Here is a 21,209-nt window from a genome sequence, read left to right on the forward strand (position 1 = left end):
TTGTTTAAAAGACATCAAAGGGGTGCTGACAATCTTACCATTTCACTCCTTTCCCTATCATCTGTATAGACATAATATGCTCTACTTTCAGGAAACCTGAAGCATCTTTTAAATTGTTGGTACTCCTCATGGAATGTGGATTGTGTAATTATTGGCCTCAGATGTATAAACTATGAATTAAGTGTCACTTGAATGGAAAATTATTTGAAGAAAGTACACCATGATTCACTTCTAATGAATGCTTTCATACATCTTTGCAAATGTATTCACCCAAAGAAGTTCTCATAGAAGCAGGCCAAGAAACTGTTCTTTCTTGTGATATTTTATCTAACAATTTTTAAAGTCAAATAATTCACTAACACTAAGAAATTTCCTTTTATTTTTAAGTAGCACACATATAAATTTCCTGTGCCGGGTTAAATCTCACTGGATAGCCAACTGAAATTAAAATATTTTCCAGCTCACAAAAGCATATTCCACAAAAGACAAAGATGTGATAGAGATAGCAAAACATAAACTATTTGTTTTGTTATTTGAACCCCCCTCAAGCTAATAATATGCACCATACCTCCTTTTAGAAAGTGAGTGCCAACTGAGAGTTACTCAAAAGTAAACTTTCAGAATCAGATTCATTGTTTTCATGGTTCAGGGTTACAGTATTTTATTTTATTTTTTTAAATTTATTTTAAATTGAAGGATAATTGCTTTACAATGCTGTGCTGGTTTCTGCTGTACAGCAATGTGAATCAGCTATAAGTATACATATATCCTGTCCCTCCTGAGCCTCCCTCCCACTGACCCCCCATCCCATTCCTTTAGGTAGTCACAGAGCACAGAGCTGAGCTCCCTGTGTTACACAACTGCTTCCCAGTTGTCTTACTAGCTATCTGTTTTACACATGGTAGTTAATATATGTCAATGCTGCTCTTGCAATTTGTTCCACCCTCTCCTTCCCTTGCTGTGTCCACAAGCCCATTCTCTACATCTGTATTTCTATTCTTATCCTGCAAATAAGCTCATCAGTACCATTTTTGAGAGAGATATAAAAGTATAAACTACATACTTTGTTATTAAACCCATCTTAACCCACTAATGTGGACTATATCTCCTTTTAGAAATGAGTACCAACTGCTAGGGGGTTCTTTGATAGCTCAGACAGTAAAGAATCTGCCTGGAATGCAAGAGGCCTGGGTTCAATCCCTGGGTCGAGAAGATCTCCTGGAGATGGAAATGGCTACCCACTCCAGTATCCTTGCCTCAAGAATTCCAATGACAGAGGAGCCTGGTGGGCTACAGTCTATAGGGTTGCAAAGAGTCAGACACAGTTGAGCAACTAACACTTTCCAATTGATGGTTACTCAAAAATAAACTATCAGAATAGGATTAATTGGTTTCATGGTATAAGGTTATAGTATTTTATGATTAAAGACAAATTATAGATCTTGTATATAATGGATATAGAAAAACACTCAAACAAAAATAATCTGTGCACTCTTGGTTTCTAGTATTCAGGAGTCAGCCCAGTGTTATTGGTTGATGATATATGATATTATCAAGGAGAAATTGTTGGGCTGTGCCAAATTGCAGAGGCCCTTCCCTGCTAATAAGAAAAGTGAGGACTAATTTAAAAGACAAAGAACCAGTAGTAACCATTGACCAAAGGGTGCTGTGATCAGTATTGTGTTAAGGAAAAAAAAAAAAAATGTGACAACTTTTTATCATTTGAAAAATGGAATGGCATCCAGAGCTTCTGGTTTAAATTTTAGTTTTTCAAGTGAGAGATGATAAGGGACTGGATTTAATACAGTGGTACTTGAGAAGGACAGAGGAAAATGGATGTAAGAAATCTCTAGATATATCTGACAATCTTCAGTTCAGTTCTGTCACTCAGTCATGTCCGACTCTTTGCGACCCCATGAACCACAGCATGCCAGGACTCCCTGTCCATCACCAACTCCCGGAGTTTACTCACACTCATGTTCATTGAGTCAGTGATGCCATCCAACCATCTCATCCTCTGCCATCGCCTTCTCCTGCCCTCAATCCTTCCCAGCATCAGGGTCTTTTCAAATGAGTCATCTCTTTGCATCAGGTGGCCAAAGTACTGGAGTTTCAGCTTCAACATCAGTCCTTCCAATGAACATCCAGGACTGATCTCCTTTAGAATGGACTGGTTGGATCTCCTTGCAGTCCAAGGGACTCTCAAGAGTCTTCTCCAACACCACAGTTCAAAAGCATCAATTCTTCTGTGCTCAGCTTTCTCTGTAGTCCAACTCTCACATCCATACATGACTACTGGAAAAGTCATAGACTTGACCAGACGGACCTTAGTCAGCAAAGTAACGTCTCTCCTTTTAATATGCTCTCTAGGTTGGTCATAAACTTTCCTTCCAAGGAGTAAGCATCTTTTAATTTCATGGCTGCAGTCACCATCTGCAGTGATTTTGGAGCCCCCAAAAATAAAGTTTGACACTGTTTCCACTGTTTCCCCATCTATTTGCCATGCAGTGATGGGACCAGATGCCATAATCTTAGTTTTCTGAATGTTGAGCTTTAAGCCAACTTTTTCACTCTCCTCTTTCACAATCATCAAGAGGCTCTTTAGTTCTTCTTCACTTTCTTCCATAAGGGTGGTGTTATCTGCATATCTGAGGTTATTAATATTTTTTCCAACAATCTTGATTCCAGCTTGTGCTTCCTCCAGCCCAGCATTTCTCATGATGTACTCTGCATAGAAGTTAAATAAGCAGGGTGACAATAAATAGCCTTGACATACTCCTTTTCCTATTTGGAACCAGTCTGTTGTTCCACATCCCGTTCTAACTGTTGCTTCCTGGCCTGCATACAGATTTCTCAAGAGGCAGGTTAGGTGGTCTGGTATTCCCATCTCTTTCAGAATTTTCCACAGTTTATTGTGATCCACACAGTCAAACACTTTGGCATAGTCAATAAAGTAGAAATAGATGTTTTTCTGGAACTCTCTCGCTTTTTTGATGATCCAGTGGATGTTGGCAGTTTGATCTCTGGTTCTTTTGCCTTTTCTAAAACCAACTTGAATATCTGGAAGTTCACAGTTCACATATTGCTGAAGCCTGGCTAGGTATTGATTATATGGGGAGAAGGGATTATAGAGGAGGTGGACATCAAGAATGATATCAAATGCCCTAGTTTGGGAAGTTGAATCAATGATTTTAAGCGAGCAAGGGATGTAGAGAACGGACTCATAGGCACAGAGGGGGAAGAAGAGGATGAGACAAATTGAGAGAGTAGCATTGATGTCAGTCATGTCCAACTCTTTGTGACCCCATGGACTGTAACCTGCCAGGCTCCTCTGTCCATAGGGATTCTTCAGGTAAGAATACTGGAGTGGGCTGTCATATCCTCCTGCAGGGGATCTTCCCAACCCAGGGATCAAACCCAGGTGTCCCAAATTGCAGGTAGATTCTTTACTATCTCAGTCACCAGGGAAGCCCTGATATTTTACCACCATATATATAATAGACAGCTAGTGGGAAGCTGCTGTATAATACAGGGAGCTCAATTCAGTGCTCTGTGATGATGGAAGGGGTGGGAGGGAAGTCCAAGAGGGAGGGGATATATGTATACTTACAGTTGATTCACAGTGACACACAGCAAAAACTAATACAACATTGTAAGGCAATTATCCTCCAATTAAAAGAATTTTTTAAAAATAAGAGAGCAAAGAAGGTAGAAAACAATTAGAAGAGATGTTCTATTTCAGAGGTGCCCACTTTCACATGCCTGTAATTAAAGGTGATGTATAAAATGCGTATAAAACCATGTCCAGAATATAGGAAAAGACACTTTCCTTTCCCTTCCCTTTTTCCTTTGGAAAGCTGATGGGACAATTTCAGAGGATGAATATCCGTGAGGATGGTGACCCTCTGGCCACAGCTGCACTATGGATGCCTAAGTGTCTCTATTATTGGTTCCAAGTAGTTCAGGGCCAGTAATTTGGATCCACCATACCCTGCCCATCCTATGAGTTTTAAAAAGGAGGGAATGCTCTCTGATCATATTGCCTTAACCAATATTGCCAGAAGGTATGTCTTAAGAGTAGAAATTCAAACAAACAAACAAACAAACACACAGTAGAAACCAGAGAAAGATTAGAATAACTTGTAACCTTGAATTCTAAAAACACAGCCACTTACTTTTATACTCTTATTGTCATAGTCTGGGAATTTTAAATGCTTTAATTCCAGTGTGGTTGAGTACTCTTTCCAAGTACTGAATTAGTACTGAACTATTTTTGTTCTCAGCAATTGGACTAATAAACTCTGCTATTAAAATTGTGTTTTAGCATTTTCTTTCACCCTTTAACATCTACGTGAACTGCTAGCCCATAACTTTCTTTATCCGAGTTAATTCTCACAACAGTATTGGTATCTAGCAGTTTATCGTTCTGTGCTTTCTCTGCTTAATTATCTACTTGTGGAATACTAGATAAAATCTAAGGTAGCTTCTAGCTTTAATGTCATTAATCCACAACAGGCAAAGCTGTAGAAGGAAATACTTCATGGAAAAGACTAATTATAAATATATATATATTTTTAATTAAGGTAAGTGTCCATGTTTGTGGTTTGTGAGATGGAAAATGTGAAAGTTACTCCTCAAACTTGGGAAGAGAATTATCATGGGGCTTCATTTCTGGAAGTCTTCCCTGTTGGAAGTAAGATTTTAGAAAACCTTTGAAAATGAGGAGAGGAGGTAGGCAAAGTAAAAGTTTATTCCAAGAATAACAAATCACATGAGTGAAACTATAAGAGAGAAAAGCATCATAGGGGACAGGGTAGGAGGTGAGAGTGAAGAGGGAGCAGTGGGGTTCTTGGCTCGTCCACACCTTCTGCGTGATAATCTAAAAAGCATAAAGGCAGGGGGGATGGGAAGGGTATGTGGGCAACTCCATAAGCCATCTAGGGAAGCCCTTGAATTGGATCCTTAGGGTCTGAGCAAAGAAGCACAAATGTTAAGGTCTTCACTAAGATAAGGGAATAGGTAAGTTTTCAAGGCTGACCATGTCCCCAAGATTTGGTCAGTTATCCAGGAGGAAGGAGCTATTGCAGGAAATATATGAAATCTTAGCATTAGGACACACTCAGAGATTGATGTAGAGTAAACATGAAGTAGACTTCTCCCCTTCATAGCACTGGGGTGTCATAGGATACTGGGGGAAGGAATTCAGCTGTAGGAAAGGAACATTCTTTTTACAATAATGGGATAAAACTGGGCTAAAAGTAAGTAGGCTAGGGACTTCCCTGGAGGTCCAGTGGTTAAGACTCTGCCTTCCAATCCAGGGGGTGAGTGTTGGATCCCTGGTAGGAGAACCAAGAACCCACGTGCCACAGGGTGTGGCCAAAAAAAGTGGGGGGGAAAAAGTAAGCTATATGTAGTAGCTTCGCACCAAACAATTTTGGTCAAGTCCTTTAATTTCTAAAGCCAAATCTCCTAAACCTGGGAGATTGTTAGAAATGCAAAACCTGAGGCCTCACTCCAGACTTATGGGTCTAAATATCTGTTTTGAGAAATACAGTGCTCAATTCTCTTATTTTCAGTTTTATCATCTGTGAAATAGGGGGAATGGTTGTTTTATAAGGATGTTGTCAAGATTAAATAAAATAACATTTCCAACATGTTTAGTACATACACTAACACTTGACAGGGTGCATGTAAATAATTGGAAGTAAATGTGTTACTATTAGTAATATCAAGATATATAATTATTTTTAAAAGAACAAGGATCTCAGCTTGGTGCTCTGTGGTACCTAGATGGGTGGCATTGAGGTGAGGAGGGAGGTCCAAGAGGGAGGGGATATATGTATACATATATTAATAGCTGGTTCACTCTCAGAGGACACTAACGCAACATTATGGAGCAATTATATGCCAATAAAAAGACTAAAAGACATATGTTGAAAAGAATAGCTAAACCCCACATTAGACTTGGTAATTTTGATTTCTAATCCATTACAAAAACAAAAACAAACCTTGATCTTGCAAGCTACTGACTGTCTGCAATTAGACCTACTTTCAGTAGAGAATGACCAGGTGAATGGATTTATTTTGAGTGACGCCTAAATTGGCTGAATTTTACTGAGAGATTATTATTACATGAGGTTTCTGAATCATTTTCAGTATCAGTGACTATGAAAAGGAATTGTGAGCAAAGAAACCAATTGTCAGATTAACACAGTTCTAATATGCAATGCAAATATTATGCCACTGAAATAAAAGTGCAAACCTGCCCTTAATTACTCAAACCATCTCTCCCTGGGACATAAAAGGGTTTGTTTTGTCGCTTAGCTTTAATTTATTCCAACTATCCTTGATCAGGTTTGCAAATGGGTTCAAAAGACCTTTAGGCCTGACAATGTTTTAATCAACCCCCAAATTATCTTTACTCTTCCAGCTAGGTTTTAGAGATTTGCTGCACTCTCTGTCCCTAGTCCACTGCTATATCTGCTTTAAATAGAGAAAAAACAATTATTTAAACATCACAACCTCTATAATAGACCATATCTCCAAAGACAGCCTTGATTCTGATGTCCTCACACAGGAAAGTAGGGCTAACATAATGATCACAATGATGATGATCACTACAGTAATAATAACATCAATAGCTATGGAATGTTTCATTCTATCTTCTGGTTTGAAATGCCATCTTTTTTGATACATCCCTAATTTTACCTTTCTGGCTTCCTCAGTGGTTCAGAGGGTAAAGAATCTGTCTGCAATGCAGAAGACACAGAAGACTCCAGTTTGATCCCTGGGTAGGGAAGATCCTAGAGGAGGAAATGGCAACCCACTTTAGTATTCTTGCATGAAAAATCCCATGGACAGAGGAGTCTGGAAGGCTATAATCCATGGGGTCACTAGAGCTGGACACAACTGAGTAAATAAGCATGTAATTTTACCTTTAATGGGAAACCACCCATTGAACTTAAAAGATATGTATCAAACTGTCCACTCTACATGCATAACTTGGATGGCTATGGGGTATCTCAAACCTAACCAGTCCAAAGAGCTGGTTTCCTGTGAAATACTGCCCTCCTACAGTCTATCTTCATAAATGGCACCTACATTTTCAGCACCATTAGGATGCTCCCCCACCCTACCCCACATCTCATCTTTTTATCAGCAAATCCTGCTGTTGCCATCAGTATGGAATTAGCAATCATCTCCTTTCCCACTATGCAATTCTGTTTTTCAGGAGGAATTTTTACTAACATCTTTCATGCTATTGAGATAGCTAATAAGTCTTATAATTTTGAAATGTATGAAGCCCTCTGAAGAACTGTAGTATCTACTAGTCACAATTTATAAAATAAAAAAAATTTAATATAGAATGTACAGTCAGCAACTAATGATAGGACAAAGAGATGATAATTTAGGCTTTAAAAATTGACTTTAAAAGCCCAAATGATATCTGCATGTATGTTCATGTGTAACAGTAGGAAAAAAGCATAGAAGTATATGGGAATTCAACAACAGCTTCCGATGACAAGCATTTATTAAATACTTAATGCTGGAGGATGTCTGGGGCTGTGCATTAAGAGAACAGTAATACAAAGATGAATAAGAAAAAGTGTACATCCTCAAGGAACTCTTATTCTAGGAAGAGAGTCAGGGAAATAATTTCAACAATCATAGGCTCAGTTGTCCAAACTTACTATAATAATTTAGAACACTGTTCACCTGGTGGGAGCAGCCCAAATAGATAAGGAAACAAATGAACTTTATATGGTAATTTAGCAAAACCAAACTCCATTAGTAAAGTCAAGTATCACAGGGCTTATGATTTATCAAATCCCATAGCTATCCTTGGGTTTCCCTGGTGATTTAAATAGCAAAGAATCAGCTTACAGTGCTGGAGACCTGGGTTCGATCCCTGGGTTAAGAAGATATCCTGGAGAAGGAAATGGAAATCCACTCCAGTATTCTTGCCTGGGAAATCCCATGGACAGAGGAACCTGGCAGTCTATCGTCCATGATGTCACAGAGTCAGACATGACTTTGCAACTAAACCACAGTTATTCATATTTTTTAAAAAAAATAACAAAGAACAGAGTCTTGTAAATGGCAAAGGAATCACTTTTTTTTCAAATCTCCATATATCTGATATAATTATTCTGTGATAGAAAATGCCTCCTCATGGTGAGTTTCCAGAACTGAGGTTAAAGTCTCTATTAGGTTTATTTCCCAAGAGAGTCTGTGTATTTGGGTGATCCATCCTTTAAAGACATGAGCACTGCATTGGGTTATTCCAGTAAATCAAGTAAGCTACTGAGTGATACAGTGCTGGGAGCGCTAAACTCCTTGTGAGCTTCAATTCAAGAATGACATAGAAAAGATGGAGCACCAGAACACCAGCCAAGCTTTGGAAGCTTTTCTCATGTACTCGTTGTGTTTAAAAGACATTTATTATCACTGACAAGAAAATGATTCTGCTAAAATGCAATCATTGTGGAAACTAAACACAGCCCTAAACCCAAAGCCACCGTTTACATTAGAGTACTGTTTATCCATCAAGTGCTTCTGAGGACCTACTATGCCTTAGACACTCTTACAGAAAGAAAAAAAAGACAATTTAAAAAAAAAAAAAAAACCTTGGTGCAAGTCTCCAAAAGTAAATAGATTAGTGGCAAACACTCTTAAACAATCAATTAACACATAAAATACTTACTTCGATGGATGTAGGTACAAAGTATTATAGATGAGAGTCTGTCTCAAAGATACAGTGAAGCTGAGTTTGAAAAGTGGAAAACAGGCTAGAGACAAGTGATAGAGTGGGTGATTTATAAAAAGAGCAGAACTTTTAAAGGCATAGGTATTGGAAAATTTGCTGAGAGGGCACTTTCTCTGTTTTGTAACATCTGGCATTCCTTTTTAACTGTTGCTTAAACATGACATTTAGCAGAACTTTCAGCCACTGGACAATCAGAATGATTTGTCGTGGTAAACAGAATGGAATGGTTTCTTAGTCCCTATGTTAGATAAGATTACAGTCTAAGCAGTACTAATTTATTTTTTCTATTGTAGGTATTAAAAGAGGCAATCTTTCTTAGAAACATGATTTTCATTATTTTTGTGGGTTGTTGACTATAAATGACATAAAAGAAAAATTCATATGCAAATAACACTTGTTAATAAATTATATACATTGTATTAACTGATTTTTCATTTATTTATTAAGACCACAGATACCAGATACCCACCACTGAGCTAGCATCTAGAGATAACAGAAACAGATAACATATAGCCTTAAGCCTTCAAGTCTCGAAATCTACTGGGATATTCAGATATATTTAAATAGATATTTATAAAACAGTGTGATCAATGTAACAAAAGCAGCAAATCGGTAACAGTAGCACAAAAAAGAGTGATCTAACAAGAGTGGATAAATATGGGGAAAACTAGTAAAATGTGACCCAATGAGTAATGAGAAAGTGTCTCTAGGTTATGAAATAGCACAAATAATGAAAAAGATGGTATAAAATAACATGGATTAGTAGGGAAGTTCCATAGAAAATTTGCTGTGCAGGAAGCCTGCTCTCACCCAAGATGCAGGTAATGACTTATAATGTGTTTACACTTTCAATGTTTTGTGTTCTTTTTTGTCTTCACTCTCATCCAAGCACCATGATTACATTGTAGCTTGCTTTATATGGCTCAGGGCTCTTTAACATGCAATAAAAGAAGCAACGCTTTTTGATACAGTTGAACAGCTGCTGTTAAGAACACGATTAACAAATGAGTCAAAACGTGCTGCTGAGGGTTAGTTAATACATTATATCAGTGTTAATTAAAGTATTATTAAAAGGCTGACTGTTGCCTCTCATATTGCTGGAATTTATACACACACTTCATTAATCTTTGCCCTCCCTGTGGGGTAAGTCACTGCACCTGTTCATTTTCATAAGCAGAAGTATTGCCTGCCAGATAGCTGGTGTGCAGCTCGAGACATTCAAGGATGACATGTGGCAGATCAAAGAGAAATACCCCTGTGTTTGATAGAGATTTTACTTTCATCTCATTTTGGTGACCACACCCTGGCCTTCTCTTGTTGCTCATCTGAGCAATAAGATATTGCTTATCTGAATTTAGTGAGAGAGACTCAGTAAATTTCTTCTATCAAATGACATCTACATCAATTTCAAGCACTCGTGTTGCATCACAGGCATATTCTCCAAGATTCAGAAGCTAAAATATATGACAGAAGTGCAAGTATTGGGGGAACTCTCTCTGTAAAATAGAGGACTCTCTATTTTACTTGGTGGAAATATGGCTGAGCAGAAAAGATAATGAAGAGATGTAAAATATTGATAGGGTACAAAAGCACAGGCTCATGTGCAAAGGGTTATTTGGAGACATGAGAAACAGAATCTCTCTAGAGATGCTTTAAAGTAAGATTTTGGAGCTGTAAAGGGCAAAAGTAATAAAAGTAGCAATAATAGTAGCTACCACTTATGGAAAACCTACTCCATTAGGTGCTATGTTTTGAACTTCGGATATTTTATTTCACTTAACCTTTACTGGCATTCACTGGAGGTCAAAATTATTCCCAGCTTCAGGTGGTGGAAAAAACCCACCTGCCAAATCAAGAGACATAAGAGACGCAGGTTCAATCCCTGGGTCGAGAAGATCCCCTGGAGGAGGAAATGGCAATCCACTTCAGTATTCTTGCCTGGAAAAATCCAATGAACAGAGGAGTTTGGCAGGCTACAGTCCACAGGGTCGCAAAGAATTGGACACGACTGAAGTGGCTTAGCATAGCACATATACTCGAAGATGCCCAGGCTCCTGTGATGAAGTGACTTGCCCACTGTACCACAGTTAGAAAGAGGCAGAGTTGGATTCTAATGTAGATGGATAGACCTCTATCCACTGCACTGCTAGTCATTATCTTGAACTGTTTATACATTTGGTAGTAAGCAGCTACCCATAATATCCCACCTAAGATTCTAGTCAAGACAACCTACTGGGCTTTCATAAATTGTAAGCACCAATCCTATGGATATTATGCTTCTCTTATGACTGGTTTGTGTCAAAGGCATATTCTCCAGATTCATTCAGCTTCCCAGGTGGCACTAGTGGTAAAGAACCTGCCTGTCAATGCAGGAGAACTAAGAGATGCTGGTTCAATCCCTGGATCGGGAAGACCCCTGGAGGAGGAGTGGCAACCTGCTCCAGCATTCTTGCCTGAAAAACCCCATGGACAGAGAAGCTTGGCGGGCTACAGTCCACAGGGTCACAAAGAGTCGGGCATGACTAAAGTGACGTAGCACAGGATGACTGGTTTGTTAGAAAGTTATTGCTAAAAGAATAGATTTCAAGGTCAATGGGTGGAGGGTGGCTAAGGGATGATTGATTGTTAATCAGAAGAGTTTATAGGAAAAACATTTAAGTTCCCCAAACACTAGACTCTGATCTTTAACTTTGTAGGACTATATCCTCAGCTCTGCCATATCTGTTCAAAAGTGATGTCTTCTGAAATCAAACGGCACTGTGAAATTATACCAGTAAGAGGCTATACCCATTTAATAATGTCTAATATTAAATATAACTGTAAATCATATCAGAATGGCCCATTTCAGCCAAGCAACATGTTCTTATCCTTTAGGACACTAGGCAGGAAGACAAATAATGATCAGAAGACTGCTTAGTGAACACGGCATCAGAGCAAAGGCAGTTGAATGAATACATCTATCTCCTGTATATAGAAATAGGAGAAGGGAATGGCAACCTACTCCAGTATTCTTGCCTGGAGTTTTCCATAAACAGAAGAGCCTGGCAGGCTATAGTCCATGGGGTCCCAAAGAGTTGGACATGACTGAGCGACTGTCACTCATAGAGATATACCTTCCAATTAGACTAGATTACAAATGACTAGGGTATAAGGCCTCTCTTAGATTAATGAGAAGCACACTGACAAAAATTTTGTTTTTAGCCTCTTCTTCCTCTGGGCTCTACATTGATCACTTAATCCTTATGTGGCTTACAGAAATACAATCAGATTCCAGTGATATATTTCTGAAGTTACATACTAGTTTTGTGTGCTAACTCGTGCGTGCGTGCATGTTAAGTCATTTCAATCATGTCCGACCCTTTGTGAAACTATGGACTGAAGCCTGCTAGTCTCCTCTGTCCATGGGATTCTCCAGGCAAGAATACTGCAGTGGCTTGCTATGCCTTCCTCCAAGAGATCTTTCTAACCCAGGGATCAAACTTGTGTCTCACGTCTTCTGCATTGGCAGATGGCTTCTCTACCACTAATGCCACCTGCAAAGTCCCTGTTTACAACTCAGGTACTTCCAAGAAAAATGGCCATTCTATGTGCCAGAATTGCATGAAGTGATGTGAATACACAGTGAGTCCTTCAATAGGCTCCTGATTGATTTGCACAGGTCCTGTCTTGGTATTCTGGTGTTGTTTTCTACATGAGAGCCAGAGTGATTTTTCCAAAATAGTAATTGATACACATCAATTATCTGCTGTATTTTCTGAAATACATGGGTTCCCATTATGCTTTTTATAGTCTAAAAATCCTTAATGTGAGCTAGAGGTCTTGTATCAGTCACTTGAATGTACCAATGTATTTGCCACCAGAAAGTCTCTTTACATGAAGTTTACCTAACCTAAGATTCTCCTTCCTCTCTCTTATTCATTCAGTTTCTACTTATCTTTTATACTTAGAGAACATTTCATTCCTTAAAGAAAGACTTAATCTGACTTCATGGTCTAGCTCAAGTTGCCCTACTATGTACTCTAATATTACTAAGAAACTCTCCTTCATATACCTGCTCTAAACTTTAATTTTTGTTCATTCATACAGTTATTTGATCAATATCTGTTTCTCTCACAACACTCCAAACTGCACAAGGGCTCTGTTTGAAAAGCAATATCTGACAAGCATAGTTACTGACACATAGCCAGTCTTCCCAAACATTTATTGAGTAGATTAATGCAAGCCATGGTAACTTTCAGGATCTCATTGAGATTTGTTATTCTTTTTGAAATTGAAAATGTTAAACTATTTTATATTACTATAAAATTACTTTATACTCATTGCAAAAATTTCACCAAACAGAAATAAATACAGTAGAGAATAAAGATCTGACAAAACTTCTGCATTGCTACCAAGAAATGACACTGATTTTCACTTAGAGGAACACCTTTCTAGTCATTTTCTCTATGGCATATTTGAATGTGTGTGGTTTTTTCATGAAAAAGACCATGTTATTTGGGCACTCTCTTTTACCATTTAATATGATGTAGTTCAGTTGGTAATGAATCCTCCTGCAATACAGGAGACCTGGGTTCAGTCCCTGGGTTGGGAAGATCCCCTGGAGAAGGGAAAGGGTACCTACTCTAGTATTTTGGCCTGGAGAATTCCATGGACTATGTAGTCTACAGGGTCACAAAGAGTTGGACATGACTGAGTGACTTTCACTCAATCAGAGATCTTTTAATAGCAATACATATAAATCAATTTATATTTTTGACACTCCTCTGGGATCCCATTGGAGGGATGTATCAAAATTTGTTTTACTTGTTCCTAACAGATGTCCATTTAACTTAATTACAATGATATATAACGCCTATTATTGTATGCCCATGGAGTATATTTTTTCAGGAATTTGTATTTATATACATTCATAACAATGACATTGCTGAACAAAGAGATGCCTGTCTTAAATGTTTATGTATTTTTTCAAATTTCTTCCAAACAAATTTTATTTGTATACACTAATAGTGAAAGATTATCTCCATATTGAAGACGTTCATAAATTGGAAGGTTTCATTAACCTGTGAAATTAGTCTCTATAGTCCCCTAAAATTGAATGCTTTTAGTAATGAGATACCTTACATAAATAAAAAATAATAATTATATGTGAGAAGATACTAGCATATATCCTTTTAATTACTGGGTAGATTTCTTAAAGCATAATTGTTTGGAGTCACTGAGGTAGCAATTAAAAAAAAAAACAAAAACACTGGTAAGGCCCTGATTTTGAAAACAGAATACTTAAAATATTAAAGTGTTTTAAGCCATGGACTTTAGTTTCATCATAAATATGTTGTATAACAGTGAAGGGTAGACTAAAATGTTGAAGATAAAGGAGACGATTAACTGTGACTGTGTGGATCACAATAAATTGTGGAAAATTCTTAACGAGATGGGAATACCAGAACACTTAACCTGCTTCTAGAGAAACTTGTACACAGGTCAAGAAGCAACAGTTAGAACCAGACATCAACAATAGACTCGTTCCAAATTGGGAAAGGAGTATGTCAAGGCTGTATATTGTCACCCTGCTTATTAAACTTATATGCAAAGTACATCATGCACAATACTGGACTGGATGAATCACAAGCTGGAATCAAGATTGCCGGGAGAAATATCAATGACCTCAGATATCCAGATAATACCACCCTAATGGCAGAAAGCAAAGAATCTCTGGATGAGGATGAAGCTGGCTTGAAATTCAACTTTCAAAAAATAAAAACTTCTTGGCAAATAGATGGGGAAACAATGGAAACAGTGACAGGCTTTATTTTCCTGGGCTCCAAAATTACCGTGGATGGTGATTGCAGCCATGAAATTAAAAGATGCTTGCTCCCTGGAAGAAAAGCTATGACAAATCTAGACAGCATATTAAAAAAGCAGAGACACCACTTTGCCAGCAAAGGTTCTTATAGTCAAATCTATGATTTTTCCAGTAGAGAGTTGGACTATAAAGAAGGCTGAGAATTGAATAATTGATGCTTTTGAAATGTGGTGCTGGAGAAGACTCTTGAGAGTCCCTTGGACAGCAAGGAGATCAAATCAGTCAATCCCAACGGAAATCAACCTGAATATTCACTGGAAGGACTGGTGCTGAAGCTGAAGCTCTAATACGTTGGCCACCTGATGGGAAAACCTGACTCACTGGAAAAGACCTTGATTCTGAGAAAGATTGAGGGCAGGAAGAGAAGGGGGTGACAGAGGATGAAATGGTTGTCTGGCATCACTGACTCAATGGACATGAGTTTGCACAAACTTCAGGAGATAGTAATGGACAAAGAAGCCTGGTGTGCTGCTAACCATGGGGTCACAAAGAGTCAGACATGACTGAGCGATTGAACAATAACAACATGAAAATAATGGAAACTTTCCACCTGGATGGTTTTAGCTCAGTTTTCTAAGAAAAAATATGTATCTAATAGTGTTTTCTACCTGTTGCCTCTCATTATAATTATTATAATTATCAAAACTTAAATCATTACAGAAAGTTTCAGAAATACTTGCCATGCACCAAACATTTTATATCTTTCTCCTTGTGTTTAGAAGCTTTCTGTAGATTGCCATGGATACCCAAGCTGTGACAGCAAGGCAGAGGTTGAGGACATATGCTGGGAGGAAGTCAATCAAGAATTATTTCAGAAGGCAAGAAAAGAAAAAAAAAAGTATATTCATTGATAATTTTGTTTTGCTGCAAACTGACACTTTGCTGGAAAGTGAAAGTGTTAAAGATGGTAGGGTAAACAGGCAATTATAGCTAGCAAAAGTTGATTGAATCCAAGCCACGGTCTCTCACCAACTAATTTTTCTGTTCATAGCCAACTGAAGATATGGAAAGACAAGATGACCATCCATGTGAAACATTACAAAGAAAATAGTTTCTCTAATCTATCTTAAAATTCCAATGCCACACTGAAAACACTGTACTTTGTTACTAAGAGGAAGCTATTCCCCCATTCAAACGAGGCTTCTTGTACCTCAGACCTATTTTCACTTGATCAATCCTGAATGGAAAGAAAGCACGGCTGGTCACATCTCTCCTCAATAGCCATGACAACCCCTCAGACTTTGAAAGCCTCTGGCTGTTTCTACATGACATCAAGAAAAACATTTCAAAAGTGAGTATTTGAAACACTTGAGGGAAGTGGTGATTTTATCAGGCCAGGGTTCAATAGCAGTGCTATGGAAACTGTGATCCAGATAATTATTTGCCAGGGCAGCTGTTCTGTGCATTCTAGGATGTTTGGCAGTGGTCCCGATACTAGTACTACCTCTCCAGCTTATGGTAACTGAAAATGCTTCCAGACATTGTTCCCTAGACAATGAGAACCTACTATATAGCACAGAAAACTTACTCAGTGTGCTGTGGTGACCTAAACAGGAAGGAAATATATATATATATATATATATATATATACATATATATATATATATATGCACAACTGATTCACTTTGCTGTATAGTAGAAACTAACACAATATTGCAAAGCAATTATATCCCAATAAAAATTAATTTTAAAAGACATATCTCTTCAAAAAATGTCCCTAGAAGACCAAAATCATGCATCCTATATTGAGAAGCAAGCTATTGCAGTTTTGGAGAATATTCAGTTCAGTTCAGTCCAGTTGCTCAGTCGTATCCGACTATTTGCAACCCCATGAACTGCAGCACACCAGGCCTCCCTGTCCATCACCAACTCCCGGAGTTTACTCACACTCATGTGCATTGAGTCAGTGATGCCATCCAACCATCTCATCCTCTGTCATCCCCTGCTCCTTCTGCCTTCAGTATTTCCAAGGATCAGGGTCTTTTCAGATGAGTCAGTTCTTCACATCAGGTGGCCAAAGTGTTGGAGTTTCAGCTTCAGAATCAGTCCTTCCAATGAATATTCAGGACTGATTTCCTTTAGGATGGACTGGTTGACTCTCCTTGCTGTCCAAGGGACTCTCAAGAATCTTTTCCAACACCACAGTTCAAAAGCATCAATTCTTTGGCACTCAGCTTTCTTTATAGTCCAATTCTCACATCCACACATGACTACTGGAAAAACCATAGCTTTGACTAGATAGACCTTTGCTGGCAAAGTAATGTCTTTACTTTTTAATATGCTGTCTAGGTTGGTCATAACTTTTCTTCTAAGGAGCAAGCGTCTTTTAATTTCATGGCTGCAATCACCATCTGCAGTGATTTGGGAGCCCAGAAAACTAAAGTATCTCACTGTTTCCACTGTTTCCCTATCTATTTCCCATGAAGTGATGGATCAGATGCCATGATCTTAGTTTTCTGAATGTTGAGTTTTAAGTCAGCTTTTTCACTCTCTTCTTTCACTTTCATCAAGAGGCTCTTTAATTCTTCTTTGCTTTCTGCCATAAAGGTGGTGTCATCTGAATATCTGAGGTTATTGATATTCCTCCTGGCAATCTTGATTCCAGCTTGTGCTTCATCCAGTCCAGCATTTCTCATGATGTACTCTGCATATAAGTTAAATAAGGAGGGTGACCATATACAGCTTTGACGTACTCCTTTCCCGATTTGGAGAATATTACTCAGTTACAATTGATAAGGGTCATGTTTACATACCACAGAGTCTTGATATCTTCAATTTATCAGTTAGATGAACCGAGTCTGGGATTCTAGTTCTCAGTAGATAGGAAACTGCTTCATGGCTAATATTAGGCTATATCCAAGCTGAAAAAAATATATTACTTGCACTGAAATGTTCATCAGAACACTGTCTTCCAACATTTCTCAATATATAAATCATGATTCACTTGTTTACTTTGTGCCAAGTAGAATTCATAAAAAAATAATCTTGATTTTCAAGCAACTGAACTCAGTCAATGTTTAGAATCATACATGTGTCCTCTGAGACACATGTCTCAACAGCTGCCCTGGCAAATAATTATCTGGATCACAGTTTCCATAGCACTGCTATTGAACCCTGGCCTGATAAAATCACCATTTCCCTCAAGTGTATGAAATACTCAATTTTGAAATGTTTTTCTTGATGTTAAGATCTAGAAGACCACCTAGAGAGAGAACAAGTAGGTTCAAACACATGCTTACATCTTCATATCAGAGACGGAATTTTTAAATCAATTTGTCAGCTTCTTTGGTCAATTTTTTGTTAGCACTAAAACATAAAAGCCTTAATACTCCATATTAGCAGAGAAATTAACAGAGACTAACATATCTTGGGGTTCTACTATTTCATATGTCTTAAATATATTAACTTATTTAATCTTTATATCAGTGCTATTGAGTTCCTATTACTCTAATTTCATCAAAAGATGGAGAAATTGAGACTTAGCCATTTTAAGTGAATTGACCAAGAAGAGATTGTAGGAAATAGCTAAGTTATGAATCTATTGTAAGCCTAACTCCAAAGCCAACTTTATCTTTCCACAATATTATGGGTCTATTTTCTTCAAAATGTTAGAAAATTAAACCCAGAAATCTTTCTTAAATAGTCCATTTGTGAAGAAAAATATTACATAAGATAAAATCAAAATCACTTTTGCTTTTAAAAAATAGTTCTTATAGTATAAAAGAACATTTACAGGTCTGAATGATATGATAATGAACAAACATTTTAAGAATTGAAATTTAGAACCATTTAAAATAGAAAATGAATTCTTAGCCAAAATATGTGCTCCTGGAAAATAAAAAAAGGAACATAACCAAAAGGCATTGAAACTAAATCACTTCCTGAGCCATAATGAGCTTAGGTTTTTAATCAGACTAATGAGAAAAGATCTGTAATTCGGCACGGCTCATGAGTCATACCATAAAGTTTCTCCCTACAGTTTCATGGCAGCCCTTGATGTATCATTCATTAGATACTGGAAAAGTAACATTTTCAAGAACACAATGAACTGCAGACAGACAGGAAAAACAATGAGGGAGCAAACCCTCATTCTCCCTTCTAAACTGCCCTTTATTTTTTCAGTCAGTGTGCTCTCATTCCCTCATCTCCAAACTGATCACTACCTTTAGTCTATATTAATCTGGTGAATCATTGGTGGGCTTGGACTTGTGCTCCTTATGATCTATATAATAGAAGTGTGGGGTGGTAGGAAAACTCCTGCTGTGTGGGGTGGGATGAACACACAATCAACCCTTAATCAGGCACTCTGCTCCCAGACTCTAGGATAACAAGAACACAGATTCTTTTTTATTTTCCCCCTTGGCCACATCATTCAGCACATGGGATCTTAACTCCCAGATCAAGGAGGGAACCCACGCTTCTTGCATCAGTTGCAGAGTCTTAACCACTGGACTGCCAGGGAAGTCCCAAGAACACAAATTCTTGAAATTCATTGATATCCCTCTGTATAGTCTGTGCTGCATGGGTCTCAAATATTCTAAGTATGCATTTTCTATAAGTGGGAAAACATGGGTGTTGGTAGGTTGGATATGAAAACATCACACATGAGTAATTGCCTTATGACTTAAAGACTAAGAAGAGGCAACTTGGCCCAGAAGTCAAAAAGGGTCTAGAAGATCTAGAAGACCACCTAGAGAGAGAACAAGTAGGTTCAAAGATATTAATAGTTTGGAAATGACAGATAGGTCCAACTGGGATATAAGAGGGAAAGGACAGAGTCTGGAACCAGAAGATATGAAGTATTATATGGATCTGACACACTGAGTGACTAGGAACAAGTCTAAATTGCCCCAAATTTCAATTTCCCCACCTGTAAAATGGGGATAATGAGAATTCTGTTTTACAGGTTTGTTTAGATAATACAATGGAATAATGCATCTGAAAGTTAATTTTATAGTTGTTTTATAGTTATAGCTTTTATTTTGTAAGTTATACTGAATAATAATCTTATAAGATAAATACCCAATCCTCATTATTTAACTGACTTTTGGCTCTTCTACCAACTTTCATGTGTTCTTTAAGTCCAGGAGAGGAGGGGTCATTTCGTCTATAGTTGTTTGATTCCAGGAGGGATCCTGATCCCTTGTTTCTCAATAGAATGCACTTCCCTAATTTCTAGGCAGAATTTTTTCTAGGCAGGCTTGGACAAAAAACAGCTGATCGATACCTGCATCTCAGCATATGACCTGCTCACAAGCTTTCTCTCTTATTTATCATTCCCTATACTCTTGCCTTCCTCTCTTCCTTCTTCCATCCCTTTCTCCCTCTGTTCCTTTCTTCGTTCCTTCTTCTCAAGCAATACTTTATCTCCTTGCAGTGTTGACTAATATTTCTATGTTCTGTCAGACTCCTGCCTCCTTTCCTTGGAAACTTCTGCCAGGCTATAGCCTTAGATGCAATTATAGCTGTGAACATTAGGGAGCAGCAGAATGCAAAGGAGTACCACTGCTTCCGGTAAAAAGCTCAGTAGCTGAGTCCAGGTAAGACAGGAGTCTGGTCCACCCTGCCTCCAAAGTCAGGAGTCTTGACTCCAAAACCATCTGATATCCCAGAAGACAGTGTGGAACAGCAGCAGTCATTGAAGTCAGAAAAACTTGGGTTTTGAATCACTTTCCAATTGTGTGATCTTCAGTTCAGTTCAGTTCAGTCACTCAGTCGTGTCCGACTCTTTGCGACCCCATGAATCACAGCACACCAGGCCTCCCTGTCCATCACCAACTCCCAGAGTTTACCCAAACTCATGTCCATCGAGTTGGTGATGCCATCCAGCCATCTCATCCTCTGTTGTCCCCTTCTCCTCCTGCCCCCAATCCCTCCCAGCATCAAGGTCTTTTCCAATGAGTCAACTCTTCTCATGAAGTGGCCAAAGTATTGGAGTTTCAGCTTCAGCATCAGTCCTTCCAATGAATACCCAGGACTGATCTCCTTTAGGATGGACTTGTTGGATCTCCTTGCAGGAGTTACTTAATATCTCTGGGCCTGAATTCTACTATTCATTAAATAAGGATCAAGATGTCTTCCAAATAAAATCATATATATATATATGATTTATATATATATTTTTGGTTCAAAAACAACAAACATGGTGCCTGGGTCATGGAAGTTAATCAATATATATTATTTTCCTTCCATAATTTTTCCCTATCACCCTTGTGTGAACTATTCCAATCTTCACTTCAGTCCAACTAGTCATCAGTCTGATGATGACTTCACTCCCTTCTCCTGCCTCTATAGACTGTGAGATAACTCTACAGATAACTTGACTTTACTGTGCCCTACAATGAGAAAAGTGAGAAAAACAAATCAGCTTTATAATAACTCTGGATCAGATATACAATGAATAGGAAAAATACCAGTGTGGTAAAAAAGACTCTAATATGGCCCTCAGTGATTCCTGCCTCTTGTTACTCAGGGTCTTGTGTAATGCCTTCCCCTTGAGTAACTTGTTTCTAACCAATAGAATACAGCAATATGGAGGAAGTGTCACTACTGGACTTAAATTACAACAGATCATGACCT

Source organism: Capra hircus, chromosome 15, assembly GCF_001704415.2.
Source record: "Capra hircus breed San Clemente chromosome 15, ASM170441v1, whole genome shotgun sequence".
Lineage (NCBI taxonomy): Eukaryota > Metazoa > Chordata > Mammalia > Artiodactyla > Bovidae > Capra > Capra hircus.